This window comes from Periplaneta americana, chromosome 8, assembly GCF_040183065.1.
Source record: "Periplaneta americana isolate PAMFEO1 chromosome 8, P.americana_PAMFEO1_priV1, whole genome shotgun sequence".
Taxonomy (NCBI): Eukaryota; Metazoa; Arthropoda; class Insecta; order Blattodea; family Blattidae; genus Periplaneta; species Periplaneta americana.
Window position 1 is genome coordinate 44,719,069 of NC_091124.1, and position 15,536 is coordinate 44,734,604.

Below are 15,536 nucleotides of genomic sequence, written 5' to 3' on the forward strand. Positions count from 1 at the left end.
AAAAGGATACGTTGTGGAAAGAAGTTGGTGAAATTGTAGGTAAGATTAATAAATTATCTGTATTTCAACATAGACTAATTCTATGTATAATCTTATTCGAGACGTTCCCATCGTGAATGTTCTTGTTTTTACCGTAACGTTTACATTTTTAAGTTAACGCTTAAATTATGTTTAATTTTCGTTGTGAATGAGTCTGCACAAGTTTAACTCTAAATTCAGTTTCTTTTTATGAAGACGATTTTTTTTTCTTTTTAAACTAATGTTTTAATTCCTAATTTTCTCCAACATAAACATAACCACAAATATACTTGGTATCCCGAAGTTCCGATGTCTTGAACGTTTGCTGACAAGCAGTCAACGACAGGCAATACTGTCGTGCAGGTTTTCGGCTTTGCGGACGCTGTTATCTTGCATTCTCGCTCATTGTTCATCTCTAATAACTAGACTTCGTGGAATTGCCACGATAATCGCAAAGTTTACTGCGCACGCGGTATAGACTATATGAGAAGGGGGCGTGCAACGGATGGAGTATGCCTCTAATGTAAACACTGAGCAGTATACTGCGGTTCCAATAAAACATGGATCCTGAATTCAAGAAATATAATGAATGATCATTGACGTAGGAAATGTCTCAATATATAAATACACATTATTTTGTAGTGAGATATATTAACTCTTAAAATGTAATGTAAGATACTCACATCATCCTTGAATATGTGCATTGCAGTGAAGAGTTACGTACATTTTGAGCAACTGCAAAGTAATCTTCTCCGATGGTCACTTAAAAAGTTTTTATTTTGGGAAAATGTACGTTCAACATCACACGATGTAATGCGTACATATTTGAAGAACGGAAAGTCACTACTTTTTAGTACACCAACTTCAGATGTCTTGTCGTGACCTGATCGTGTGATGCTGAACGTACATTTTCCCAAAATTAAAACTTTTTAAGCGACCATTGGAGAAGATTACTTTGCAGTCGCTCAAAATGTACGTAACTCTTCACTGCAATGCACATATTCAAGGATGCAAGTAACCGGGTCAACCTTTTTCAGTCCATCTAAAGGAAAGACTTACAGCCGCAATCAGAAGCATAAGTAACATTAGACATCTACAAAGAATGTCAATAAATACAGCTATGGAACTCTTTCGGGTTAAAGTACTACCCTCACTCACATATGGATTAGAAATCATATGGGAATGTCTATCACATAGACAGCTACAAGAGCTCGAAAGCCTGAAACCAAGGTACCTACCTGAAAAGGGTGCTAGGAGTTTCAAAATTCTCTCTATCAAGATATGCATATTTCTTAGCGAGGGAAACTTTCTTGGTTGAAGACCTGAGACTGCGAATGCTACTGCCATCTACACCAGCATGTGAGGAACTGCTACGAGAGCTTCGAATAAAGAGGAACTCCATAAGTGAAAGCTTCTACAGTACTGACGCCATGGTAAATAAGGAATGGATGCGAGCAGAATATGAACTGAGGCACGTAGTGACGCGTTTTGCGATCCATGGTTTGCACCATCGCATCTGCACCAGGAAGTCTTTCCACCAGGCCTGTTACGAATGTATATGTGTTCAGTATAGTGAACAGTGTGACACTTACCATGCCTTGTATTGTAACAAGAGATCAGTATCGCCGATTGAATTCTGTACAAATTAGAGTCAGTGTAGTGTACAGTGTGACAGTGTACATCTCAACAACCCTCTAGATTAGAGTCATATGGACTTTTGCCCATTGGGCGCTTTAAATTTTATTATTATAAGCGGAGTTAAAAGGAAACTTTCTCAGAGCTCGTTTAGCCAGCCTTCAAATAGACGTTCATCCGTGAGTGTGAGACACGCTTGGCGGCTCAAAGTACGCTGTTTGCCGGCAGAGTCGGATATTCATAGCCACTTCAGTCAAACGCAAGAGATTACTCATGCAAATTATAATAATCCGTAACTTTGTCATAGAACATGTTGGAAATGATGATGTGCCACCACACATCTTTCACATCTTTTAAGAAAATTTGCATTAACACGCATCAATTCCTTTTCCGAAATTACTGCAATTTCCTTCTTACATCGTCTTTGAGTTCTTCCAAAGTATGCGCTATGTCACCGCTTGAGACAACATAGGACATAGAAAAGACTAGAGAGTTGTCGAGGAATTCAATTCTTCAAAAAAGGGATCTCCACTTCCCTGCTGTTTCATTTGTAGCAGAAAATCTACCATTTGAATTACAGTAGGCGCACTTTCGTATAAGAAGAGTATAACTCCAACATTAAAAATGTCAGACTACTCAACAGGCTTTTGAATGAGAAATTGAATCAGAGGAATATTGATTATCCGGCACATTTTTTTTTTCTGAAGCCCCTCCGAGATTTCCAATTCAACGTTCCATTTGCGAACATAGCCAACACTGATTGATAGTTTGTATTCATGTCTGATCTTCAGACTGACTCATACCGACTTTTTTAATATCTCATGTCGAAAGCGAATTTTGCTTCCTGAATGAAGGAATTCAGAAGGAAGAGACTGCAAGTCTTGATCCGCTGTAGAAATTTATAATTTACTTTCTTAATAACTAACATGAAGTATGGCAAAACATTACAAGATTACTGCTGTTTAGGAAATTCCTTTTTCTAGTATCCTTGCCTTGATAGAACAAGTTTATTCATAGAAAATCATAACTTAAATTTGATATTTTATAGGAATATTTCGCAAATAATAGTAAATTGTATATATATATATATATATATATATATATATATATATATATAACGTAATATGTTATTAGAAAATAAGATCTCACCCAGTACTGTATTTCTTTGGCTGACATGGCCTACTATATTCTTAAAGAAAAAAGTGAAAACATTTATAATCATACGATGAAAGAGTAATGGAACAGAGAAAAATTCTCTCCGGCGCCGGGATTTGAACCCGGGTTTTCAGCTCCCGGCGCCGGAGAGAATTTTTCTCCGTTCCATTACTCTTTCATCGTATGATGACGCAGAATAGCTGCATGGAAATATCATATGTACTTCGGTACATTATAATAATATATATGATATGCGTAAATCACTTCGTGATTTAAGACGGCGCTTATTCCGTCGGATCCCGGCCAACTAGTCACTCATTACGAGTGCACCTCAGCACATGTGTGGACTTCGGTCCTAGGTTCATAGATATCTATGACGTAGTGCAGAGGGCGGCCACTAGAGGGAACCCAAGAGTTGGAACTTAAAACTGAGACGATTCTTCCGACGCCGGGGTGGAATCCAGTGTGGCTTAGTGGATAAAGCGTCAGCACATAGAGCTGAAAACCCGGGTTCAAATCCCGGCGCCGGAGAGAATTTTTCTCCGTTCCATTACTCTTTCATCGTATGATGACGCAGAATATCTCCATGGAAATATCATATGTACTTCGGTACATTATAATAATATTTTATTTATAATCATGACCACTTAGATCATCTAGTGTTAAGCATACGAACTGAGTATTACCCGACCACTCTGTTTGTGGAAAGGCAGTCGCTTGTACTATAGTCTATTATATATAGTCACGAAGCTTGAGTTGTGAGGATGCTAGGAACAATAGACAATACTTACTTACTGGCTTTTAAGGAACCCGAAGGTTCATTGCCGCCCTCACATAAGCCCGCCATTGGTCCCTATCCTGAGCAAGATTAATCCAGTCTCTACCATCATATCCCACCTCCCTCAAATCCATTTTAATATTATCTTCCCACCTACGTCTCGGCCTCCCCAAAGGTCTTTTTCCCTCCGGCCTCCCAACTAACACTCTATATGCATTTCTGGATTCGCCCATACGTGCTACATGCCCTGCCCATCTCAAACGTCTGGATTTTATGTTCCTAATTATATCAGGTGAAGAATACAATGCGTGCAGCTTCCTTTGCTGTGGTCGTGCCGGAGAATCAGTCCCATTCCGAGGCTTACTGTTAGGTTTCGTAACAAGCTGTTTTTTACGGTGATGGGTTGTTAGCCCTTCGCCCAACCCCCAAGCTGGAGGACCACCCCTTATCGGCTGTCCACGACTGCTTATTCAATACATTCGCAGCTACTCTCCATATCTGGAGGCCGTCTGCTCTATCCGCAAAAACAATAGACAGTGCCGGTACTATTTCTCATTGTCTATAATAAGGCGATATTAGCAATCCTAGTGGTCAGCAACTATCTATGGATGCATATTTACTACGTATTGAGCTTCGTGACTGTATATAGGTACTAGACTGTGCTTATACTACACAGCGCTTCACTGTTACGTTACCTGTGTAGTACGATCGCTCTCTTGTTCTCATGATATAGTCATAGACAATGTCTTTGTCTCTCTCTCGCACAGAGTAACAATATGAAAATATTAAAACGTAGCAGCTGACCACACTAAGGTTCGCAACGTATCCAGGTTTCGTCCGTAGGCCAGCCCCTTCCGTGCGTCACCAATCAGCGTTTTGGGGAATGACGTGAAATGTTAACGGAATGGAGAAATGTTGATGGAATGATGTAGATGCCTAATATGGGAAAACGGGAGAATCCCGAGAAAAACAGCAACTGCGACACTTTTCCGCCACAAGTGCCACTATGGAACAACTTTATATAATATCGTATTCTACATGTTTTCTGAAAAAAATCTTCTGATTTAGATTATACGAGTGGGCTACTACAACTTGGAGTGTGTCACATGTTGAAAAGGGCTGAAAAACGCTGAAGTAGGCTATATATAAAATAAAAAAAGTAGCCACGTTCAATTAGTAGGCTAGCGGTGTCAAAGAGGACGGAAGTTTTGTAGTTTCAATAATTTTAATTATGTCGCTGTCCATTGTCGTCGTCAAGTCTTTTGAAGGCCGCTCCAATACTCCACGAGGAGTGTATAAACCAGAGTTGCAAATTTTAGCAGTGTGTCTTGTTCTAGTTCTCAGTGAAAATTAATTATATTTCAGTTCAGTGTATAATAAAAATGTGGAGGCCGTGGGAAGCGAGTGAAGTGTCGGAACCGATACCCATGAACGTCAATAACGACGATGGTAATAATAATAACAACAATAATAATAATAATAATAATAATAATAATAATAATAAATCAGAATTAGATAACAATTCAAATTCAAAAGCTAGACCAAAATTATGTAAGCAGTGTCAAACGTTTGCGTGCAATGCTCACACGTATGTTCTGAAAAACAATTTAGGTCAAGGAAAAATTTCGGAGACATTTAAAATTCTTAAATTAAATAGAAATGCTGTAAGTAAAATTGTAGAAAAGGGACCTAAGACACCTAAAAAGCGTGGACACAAAGTCACAAAATTTAATAAAGTAGATGGTTTTACGTGTGATTACATTCGCCGTGAAATATATAGTTGTTACAATAAGGGCCAATCCTTAACAATAAAAGAATTATTACAAAAAGTCAAACTTTCCGGTTTTCCTTATGGAGAAACATTTAATTATTTCTTTAAATAATTAATTTAAAATAAATAATCTAAATAATATAAATAATCTTCAAATTAACTCATGCTTTGAGCAATTAAGCCTAGCCCATATCCATGTTATATTAATATATAGCAGCAACAAACAAGACGTGACAACGTCGCATTTTCATTTTATTATCGGTGCATGCAATAAAGACCTACAAATCTTAAAAGGAATGCCGCTGCCTAATAATTAAACGAGGCAACTTTATGTTCTATCACAAATGGAAAACCAATATATCTTATGAAGCTCTGAAAGTGTATATAGATTAAGAGTTGAGAATGTTTCGTACTCTCTACGCAATATCAATAGGCTTCAATTGCAATGTAACAGGCTGCAATCTACTACAATATTTTTTGTAGAAAAATCCAGTTGATCGTGGCATGTAATAATTAGAACTAGACCGTGCCGCACAGAAAACATTGAAGCAATATGCATTGATGCTGATTGGTGTGTCGTCAGTGGACTAGAATGTTCATTCACTATTGATCAAAGGTTAAGGACTTGCTAACGATTCGGTTATTAGTTGGATTTCCCCGACAGGGAATAGCGTTCTGTGCTGTCATTTCCACCACGTTGGCGATTTTGAAGTGACAGTAGGCTGCAAATCCCAAAGGGACTGCAAATTATCAGAATCCTAGAATTCCATGGCGATCAGTGTGCGGATAGAGCTGCACGTTAGTTTTGGGGATTAAACAAGAGATAAATATTTTCCCGGAAAGTAAGCATACTTTCCAGGGCTTTGTGAAAATGATGACGCAGCTGGAACCGTTACTGGTCTCTCTTATGAACAGTGCGTATTAATTCAACAATCGAATATGTTCGATAAAACGACCGTGAATTCATGAACTGTCGCTATTTTAGCTACAACAGAGGACCTTATATATGCCGGTTTTATTCATTTTAAAACATCATATTATCATCTTCTTACTGGCTGAGAAGAAACTGCCTACTAAAGGATGCACTGGAAGGAATGGTAAACGGGAGAAGAATTCGGGGCAGAAGATGATAGTCGACATTAAGATATATGGATCATACGTGGAGACTAAGAGGAAGGCAGGAAATAGGAAAGATTGGAAAATGCTGAGCCATACTTTCTGTAACACTACACACAGCATTTTGCAGAAAATGACTTTGATTATTCTTAGTTTCTTGCAATATAGCATCTTTAAATTTGGGTGTGCCACGAAAACTCTTTTCATAGGTTAACCTCACAGCCAAAATCGATCGGAATGAGATCTGGAGATCGTGGAGGTCATATTGTTGGAAATTGCCTACTGATGACACGATGGGTGTAATTACGCATTTTGTTGGGGTGTAGATGTGGTGCGCTATGTTTTCCAGGCCGTGATTCCTCCCTCAGTCTAAGGGCGACATTTTTGGTAATAGCTAAAATTCAGATTGGCTATTTGAACAATTATGTTTAACCACTAAAACTAACATAATGAATGGTGACTATTACACTAGACCTGATATCTGTCACTGTAGCTTCCGTTTCTTGTATCTCTGGTTTCGAAATCTGAAAAACAAGCAAGTCGAAAAAAATGGGGATAAATGCACTTAAATAATTTAAATATATGATATCAAAATAGCCTATAGCTGCGGAAAAATATAATATAATGTAATTGTATTCGCCATTAGTAAAAAAAAAATTATGTAATTTATTTAGTTTAAAAGCAAACAAGTCCACCACTGTGGAATAATAATAGCATTCTGGCTATGAAACAAGCGGCCTCGGATTCAGATCCTGGTTGGATAAGTTATCTGGTTGAGGTTCTTTTCCGGGGTTTTCCCTCAACCCAATGAAAAAAAATGCTGGGTAACTTTAGACACTGGACCCTGGACTCATTTCGCTGGCATTATCACCTTCCTCTCATTCAGACGCTAGATATCCACAGCAGTTGATAAAGCGTCGTAAATAATAAATAATAATAAACATAACAAAGCAGTATGTTAGTAATAAACTGTACAACGGTAAACTGGCCCCACATTAACTTGACTTGGGCTCGAACGTAAATAGAATTTTGAGAAACTGACATACCCAATCACAAGTACTGTTTTTAATCTGCCCATTGTAAGGAATAGTACGTTTACTTTTTTATCAGCGATATGCTGGTTTTAAATCACAGAGCGACAGTTGCGAGCAAGAGCAATGTTTTACTTCCGAGATCTATTAACGATAATGTGGAACGATAAAATATAAATATTTAGTAATTACTTGAAAGGTCCACCTTGTACTGTCGATCGCTTTAACATTTTCCATATGTTTTTGACTTCCATTAAGCCTATGCTTTATTAAGTCACTTCTTTTCGCACCCGAAGTAACTTACACCTCGCTTTTGAACTGTTTTCTTTTCCTTGCTGTATCCAATTAAAAGAAATATCTTATTTTATCCACTTACCCAGAAACAACTGCTTCCTCACTTCCTTTCATGTTTTACCAACCCTCTCCTTCCCTTTATTCTCATTTTTATTTTTATTTATTTATTTATTTTTTGGCGTACAATGCTCCGCTCTCTTTTCATTAAACATCATGAATGAATGATTAAAACTGTTGTAATATAGGACTACCGAAATAAATTGCATTTACATACAGTTAGTCACCCTTGAGTGCGGTATTGCCACGAGATATGTGTTAGGCCCATGTATACAGTTGAGTGAACGCGGAATAAGGGCCCTGATTTCCGGAGATAGCGTCTTAAAATAATCTGTGGTGAAGGAAGAAAGGAGTGCAAGAACTTCGTGTCATTTAAAATCACCGTGATATTGCTACTTACTTACTGGCTTTTAGGAACCCGGAGGTTCATTGCCGCCCTCACATAAGCCCGCCATTGGTCTCTATCCTGAGCTAGATTAATCCAGTCCCTATCATCATATCCCACCTGCCTCAAATCAATTTTAATATTATCTTCCCATCTACATCTTGGCCTTCCCAAAGGTCTTTTCCCCTCTGGCCTCCCAACTAACACTCTATATGCATTTCTGGATTCGCCCATACGTGCTACATGCCCTGCCCATCTCAAACGTCTGGATTTAATGTTCCTAATTATGTCAGGTGAAGGATACAATACGTGCAGCTCTGCGCTGTGTAACTTTCTCCATTCTCCTGTAACTTCATCCCTCTTTTCCCCAAATATTTTCCTAACCTTATTCTCAAAAACCCTCAATCTCTGTTCCTCTCTCAAAGTGAGAGTCTAAGTTTCACAGCCATACAGAACAACCGGTAATATAACTATTTTATAAATTCTAACTTTCAGATTTTTTGACAGCAGACTAGACGACAAAAGCTTCTCAATCGAATAATAACAGGCATTTCCCATATTTATTCTGTGTTTAATTTCCTCCCGTGTGTCATTTACATTTGTTACTGTTGCTCCAAGATATTTGAATTTTTCCACCTCTTCGAAGGATAAATATCCAACTTTTATAGTTCCATTTCGTACAATATTCTGATCACGAGACATAATCATATACTTAGTCTTTTCGGGATTTAGTTCCAACCCTATCTCTTTACTTGCTTCAAGTAGAATTTCCGCGTTTTCCCTAATTGGTACAGTCTGAAAAATTTCCAATAGAACCTCATAAGTGAGAGAAAATTTCCAAAAGCTATCATGAAATGAATTATTACTGTCAATGTATTAACGAAAGCCCCATCTTGTCTCTGTGTTTTATGGACGGAGCGACGATCTTTCAAGGAAAGTACTCGAGTTGTAAGAAAGAAATACCGGTATTGAATATTTCTACATCATTACCAAGAGCTAATGACATAATTATCGAATCTAAAAAGAAATACCTAATTTTTACTGCCTTTATGCTGAAACCATACTTACATTTCGGCACGATTTGTATAAAGGATGATTCACGAGGATTTACCGAGCTTATTTCCGAAGATATTCTCAGCAAAAAAAAAAAAAAAAAAAAAAAAGTAATATAAACATTTGTCCTAATCTCAATATTTTCAGAATTACACTAATTTGAAGTTGTTTGTAAAATACTTTTTTTCTTTAGTTTTAAGAGTTAAAGAATATTACAAATAGAGAATAAACTATTCAGAAGGATCATTTCTTTAATTGGCTAGTATTCTGAAAATAAAAATGTATTGTTAATTGATTTGTACATATTTTGTTTTTCAATTTTTAACTACTCGTATAAATTACATTATTATTACGCACTTATTGCAACAATTGTTACACATTACACGACTTTAGGAACTTGATTATTTACAGTTTAATTCTGCATCCTAATGTATACTCTTAAAAAATTTACAAGAGTGGAGTGATTTGTAAGAATTGTTGTGATAAATGCGTAAGAAAAATGTAATTTATAGTTAAAAATTTAAAACAAAATTCTGTGCGAAACAACTATGGAATGAACAACACATTTTTAGCTTCGGAATACTAGCTAATTAAAGAAATGATTCTCCAGAATAGTTCATTCTTTATCTGTAATATTCTTTTACCCTTAAAACTAAACAAAAAAAGTATTTTTACAAACAATTTCAAATTAGTGTAACTCTGAAAATATTGAGAATAGGACCCATGTTTGTATGACATTATTTGCTCAAAATGTATTTGGAAATATGTTCCGTAAGTGAGGGTAAACTCCTCGTGAATCATTCTGTATAATTGTTACAATAGTGAGACGTTAAGCCAATCCAAGTACCATCGTCCTGAAAATGCTGCAAACAACCAGGAACATCGAATTCGTGCTGATGACTCGCAATGAACACTTTTTTGGCAAACCAAATCGAAATCCGAATTTGTTTCACGATTCGAACGCGATATAGTCCTCTGACCTCATGCTAGGTTTCTAAGAACGAATACTGCCGATTGGAAAGCTATTCGACGAAGACAACGCGAAAGCAACAGATACAAGACCATCTTCACAATCAGCCAAGTCTGTTGAAGACGAAGGCGAATCGTCCCAATCTAATATGTGTCTGGCCGAAAAGAAAGCTCGAACAACTGTCGTCATTACTGATGAGATGAAAGGAAAGCTTGTTGCTTTCTCGATTCTTATACGTAAGTATCTTGCGACAAATCCATTGCTGGGAAAAGCAGCTCGTTCGAGGTGGCAATAGAAGAGATTTTTTTTTCAATAGGTTGCGCCATTTGGTATTCTCGAACTTCGAAAATGCATTAAACCTGGATCATCCGATTCACGATTCTCACTTTCAAATTTGGGCCAGAGAGTGGGTGTAGCATAGACCAGTCTTCTATGAGGCATCTGAGTAACGACTGTGCCGGTAAATTGGAGTATTCAACTGCCTTCATACTGGTGAATGACAGACAGTTGAGTACGCGCCATTAGTAAGAAAAAAAACATTTTTGTGTAAGTATATTTTATGACAGCTTTTACAAATGATGATCTTTGCGATGTTTGAAGTCCTATATCGAACACATGATCGTAAACAAATGGAAATATTTTATACAGAGTGTTAAACAAGTATCCAATATTTTAGGAGGTGATAGTATGCATCAAAACAAGAAAATAATGTCTAACAAGCATGGGTCCTACAACACATAGGCTACTTTCTGAGATCTGAACACTTGTTCATAGGAGGCACTCAATGTGACGTCCATTAATGGCAATGCATTCTCTGCCCCTCGGCGTAAGGAATCACGTACTATTTGAAATTTGTTTTAATACATTGATAAGAAAGTCCTGATAACGATCCCCAGTTAATCTCAGTGGTAGCTCTATCTGTCATCAAGAACGCCTGCCCATACATTGATTGAGAATCGGTGCTTCAACTGCATAGGGATTTTCATCAGCCCACACATGCTAATTACGAAAATTCACAACACCATCTCTGCTGAAAACCGCTCATATCCGCAACCAGACTTTTGTTTTCAGTATTTCTTGCGACGTATCATTATTCCATGCCAAGGGATGTCAACTACGGTATGATTATCTACAGAGACATCATTTTATTTTTACTAACATTTTTAATATTAATGTGGCTATACCTTTATATTAACGACTGGAACAGGAAACACCGTTTGCTACCCCTTCCACGACTGGAGTAGGTATAGGAGGGAAGAAAAGTAGTTCATCCATTTACGTAAACTAGGAGATATCGCAATTTTGAGTTTGATAATTTTCATTAGGTTTTTGTTTAATCAAAATACAGTACTGTATTAACACTTCGTGTTTTTACTCACGAATTGAGCTATCCAATCGGACGTATTCATTATGCAGTGTATATTATACTGTCTACAGCACATTAGCGTAAAATATAGAGAATGAAGTTAAATTGAAAATTATCATAATATGGATATTTAAACACATTTTTGAAAATGGTGGCCATTCATTTCGATACAGGCTTCAGATCTTTTGTGCATATTATCACACTATAGACTATTGTACCTAATTCCAATTATCAGTTTCGACCTTCGTACTAGTAACTCATGTTGAAATAATTATGTACCTACTCTATAAAAGAGTACCTTACGTATTGTTAATTCAATCTTCACTTCTGCCCGATCCGAAAAGATAAAATTACTCAGAAATGCTATCTACTGTCCGTTCAAGTGGTTTTGTCGCAGGGTCGTAGAAAGGGGGGGGGATCACGTGACAGTTAATTACTTAACGATGCCCTTTTATTTAAGTTACTTTAAACAGTTGTGTAATATTACGTAGACGTCCAATTCCTAACAGAAATTAATGTTTTCAGAAAAGAGCTAAGACAGCCCAGCTGCTAGACTTTACAAAGGAGCGAACAGAAGCAGGTGGGTGAAACCGGGATGCGACGTAGGCAAATGGACGACAGTACCTGTGCGAAAATATGATTCAATATTGAAAGCTCTTTCGTCACTGGAAAACGCGAACATATTTCTGGAACGTACTGTACTCACTCAGTACTGCTTACGCGCCCTCGGTTCTGTGTCGTGAACGGTTGGAAGTTTACTAGTAGAAGGAGTGGGAGTGAAGTTCATTCAAAAACTCAGGTACAATAAAAATTGAAGTAAAAATAAAATGATGTCCCTGTAGTAGTCTGCTGTATTGAAGGGCAGAGAAATGCCATGAATGGACGTCACATTGAGCACCTCCTGCGAACAAATGTTCAGATCTCAGAAAGTATGTGTTGTAGGACCCATGTTAATTTGACATTTTCTTGTTTTGATGCATACTATCACGTCCTAAAATATTGGATACTTTTTTAACATCCTGTATATTGCGATTTATTTCGTATGTAATGTGACAAGACACTTAGTGTGAAGATCGCCTCTGCTCAATAAACGCACTGGAAAATCAGATGTTTCTTTTTATACTCGATAACTACGTCATTAGTTCTTCCTCATGATATACCAATATCCAATATTTCTTTCTGACAACTCGACTACTTCCCTTGTTAGCCTTGTGCTACCTGTTTGAAAGTTTGGCTTAAAATGGCGCTTTATGAAAACGTTGTATTTTATTATTAATTTCCAGTACGACTAATTGCTTTCAGTAAAGAGATCAGTGCATATTATTATTATTATTATTATTATTATTATTATTATTATTATTATTATTATTATTATTATTATTATTATTAGGAAAGTTCAGGTTAACACAGAGGGTTTAGAATTGAACGGGTTACATCAGCTTCTTGGCAATGCGGGTGACGTGAATATGTTAGGAGAAAATCCACAAACGATTAGGGAAAATACGGAAATTTTACTTGAAGCAAGTAAAGAGATAGGTTTGGAAGTAAATCCCGAAAAGACAAAGTATATGATTATGTCTCGTGGCCAGAATATTCTACGAAATGGAAATATAAAAATTGGAGATTTATGCTTCGAGGAGGTGGAAAAATTAAAATATCTTGGAGCAACAGTAAGAAATATAAATGACACTCGGGAGGAAATTCAATGCAGAATAAATATGGGAAATGCCTGTTATTATTTGGTTGAGAAGCTTTTTTCATCTAGTCTGCTGTAAAAAAATCTGAAAGCTAGAATTTATAAAAGTTACATTACCGGTTGTTCTATATGGTTGTAAAACTTGGACTCTCACTTTGAGAGAGGAACAGAAATTAAAGATGTTTGAGAATAAGGTTCTTGGGAAAATATTAGGGGCTGAGAGGGATGAAGTTACAGGAGAATGGAGAAAGTTACACAATGCAGAACTGCACGCATTGTATTCTTCACCTGACATAATTAGGAACATTAAATCCAGACGTTTGAGATGGGCAGGACATGTAACACGTATGGGCGAATCCAGAAATGCATATAGAGTGTTAGTTGGGAGGCCGGAGGGAAAAAGACCTTCGGGGAAGCCGAGACGAAGAAGGGAGGATAACATTAAAATGGATTTGAGGGAGGTGGGATATGATGGTAGAGACTGGATTAATCTTGCATAGGATAGGGACCGATGGGGGAATTTATGTGAGGGCGGCAATGAACCTGCGGGTTCCTTTAACACCCATTTGTGAGTATTATTATTATTATTATTATTATTATTAGGCTATTATTATTATTATTATTATTATTATTATTATTATTATTATTATTATTATTTTTAAGACGCTATGGTTTTTGGCGCTGAACACGCTTGTTTGGGTTACCAAGCAGTATTAGATGTTCTCAAGTAGCGCAAATATGCACATAAGGAAGTACAGGGCAAATACAAAACAAGGGAAACATTCGTCCTCTGTGGAAAGGGAGATGAATGTGCACTTCTGTGTCGGGAATGAATCTCAGTCCGCTGAATTCGTAAATAGAAGCGCTACCACTTAAACCACGGCGAAAAACGGGCATGAGTAAAAGAAATAAAACTCACGGCAGGGGAAGAAATAAGCTTAAAAACATTGGCCGAAACAAGACTCCTGTTTTAACTAGCTAACAAAAAAACTAACTAACTGACTAATTAACTGCCACTGAATTAAAACTCAATAAAACAATTGAGTTGATGAAAAAATTCGTAGCATTTTTCCTCTATAACAAAAGTTTTGAGATGAATAGTAGACAGAAATTAGTCAGTAATATATTCTCTTACATTATCTATGACTCTCTGCCAACTCTAAGATAGTTTTTCGATTCCGCGTATGAAGAAATCTGCTGGTTTGGAGTCAAAGAAGTCGTCTAGCCAAGTTTGTTAAGTATCTTCATTATCAAAGGAGTTCCCTCGAAGATTGTTGGTTGGGGAACGTTAAAGATGGAAGTCTGAGATCGGGGGAATATGGGCGATGTGAAATCACCTCCCAACCAAGCTTCTAGATAACTGCTTTCTTCATGTTAGCGGAATGCGGGCGTGCAATATCGTATTGCAAGAGCACATGATGCAGTATTATCGGTCGTTTTCCTTCAATTTGCAGCCGTAAGGCGTCTTGAGTTATTGACAATAAATGTCAGTAGTTATGGTTACATTTTTGGGGAGCAATTCGTAGTAAATTTTCATATAAAACAATCTTTATCTCGAAAGGAAGCAAAAAGGACTAAAATTGTATTAAACTATTTGTTTGAAATATATCAAAGGATAACCACCTGAAATTAATACTATTACTTATAGTTCAGTCTGTATATTATTAGTTATTAGCTAATAGTTATTAACAGCGTATTTATTTGTTTATTTATCCACCTCCCAGTTAAGTACAAGTAAGCGTTTTTTTTTCTTTTTTTTTTTGGAACTTTCTGGTTGAATAAGTAAGGAACGTTGTTAGTAAATGTCAAGCTGGTAGTGCTTCCCTCTACATGTAGGCGTTTTGACCTAGATTTCAATTGTATTTAGTGATTTTCATGTCATTCCCTCTATTCAAAAGTATATTGATTTTTCGTTAATGCGCGACAAATCTCATTATAGGTACACAATCACAATCACTTTCACTACCACTCATACTGTATAGTGGATGAATTTGTACTCTCATCATTTCTTCAAAATTTGTCTATTGAAACAGAAATTTGTTAGTAACGATTAGTCTATACAAAGTGTTTCAAAAGTAACGCATATTCACAATTAAAATTGAATGAGGGAATTTTGGACACGTCAAACCATCTAGGTATTTGGAAAGGAATATTTTTATGGAAAGAAAATACTTTTGTGACTATTATTGTGGCAATTATGACGTCATCGAT

General features: G+C 36.7%; 1 protein-coding gene and 1 non-coding gene across 2 annotated transcripts in view; one reads left to right on the top strand and one right to left on the bottom strand.

Moving 5' to 3' along the window:
• LOC138704295 (uncharacterized) overlaps window positions 1–15,536 on the bottom strand; it is a 630,735-nt gene that overhangs the window by 34,302 nt on the left and 580,897 nt on the right. The gene's annotated exons all lie outside the window — the stretch shown is intronic.
• Window positions 3,268–3,339, top strand: TRNAY-AUA (transfer RNA tyrosine (anticodon AUA)). Its single transcript has one exon. It is a non-coding gene; the product is annotated as a tRNA-Tyr (tRNA).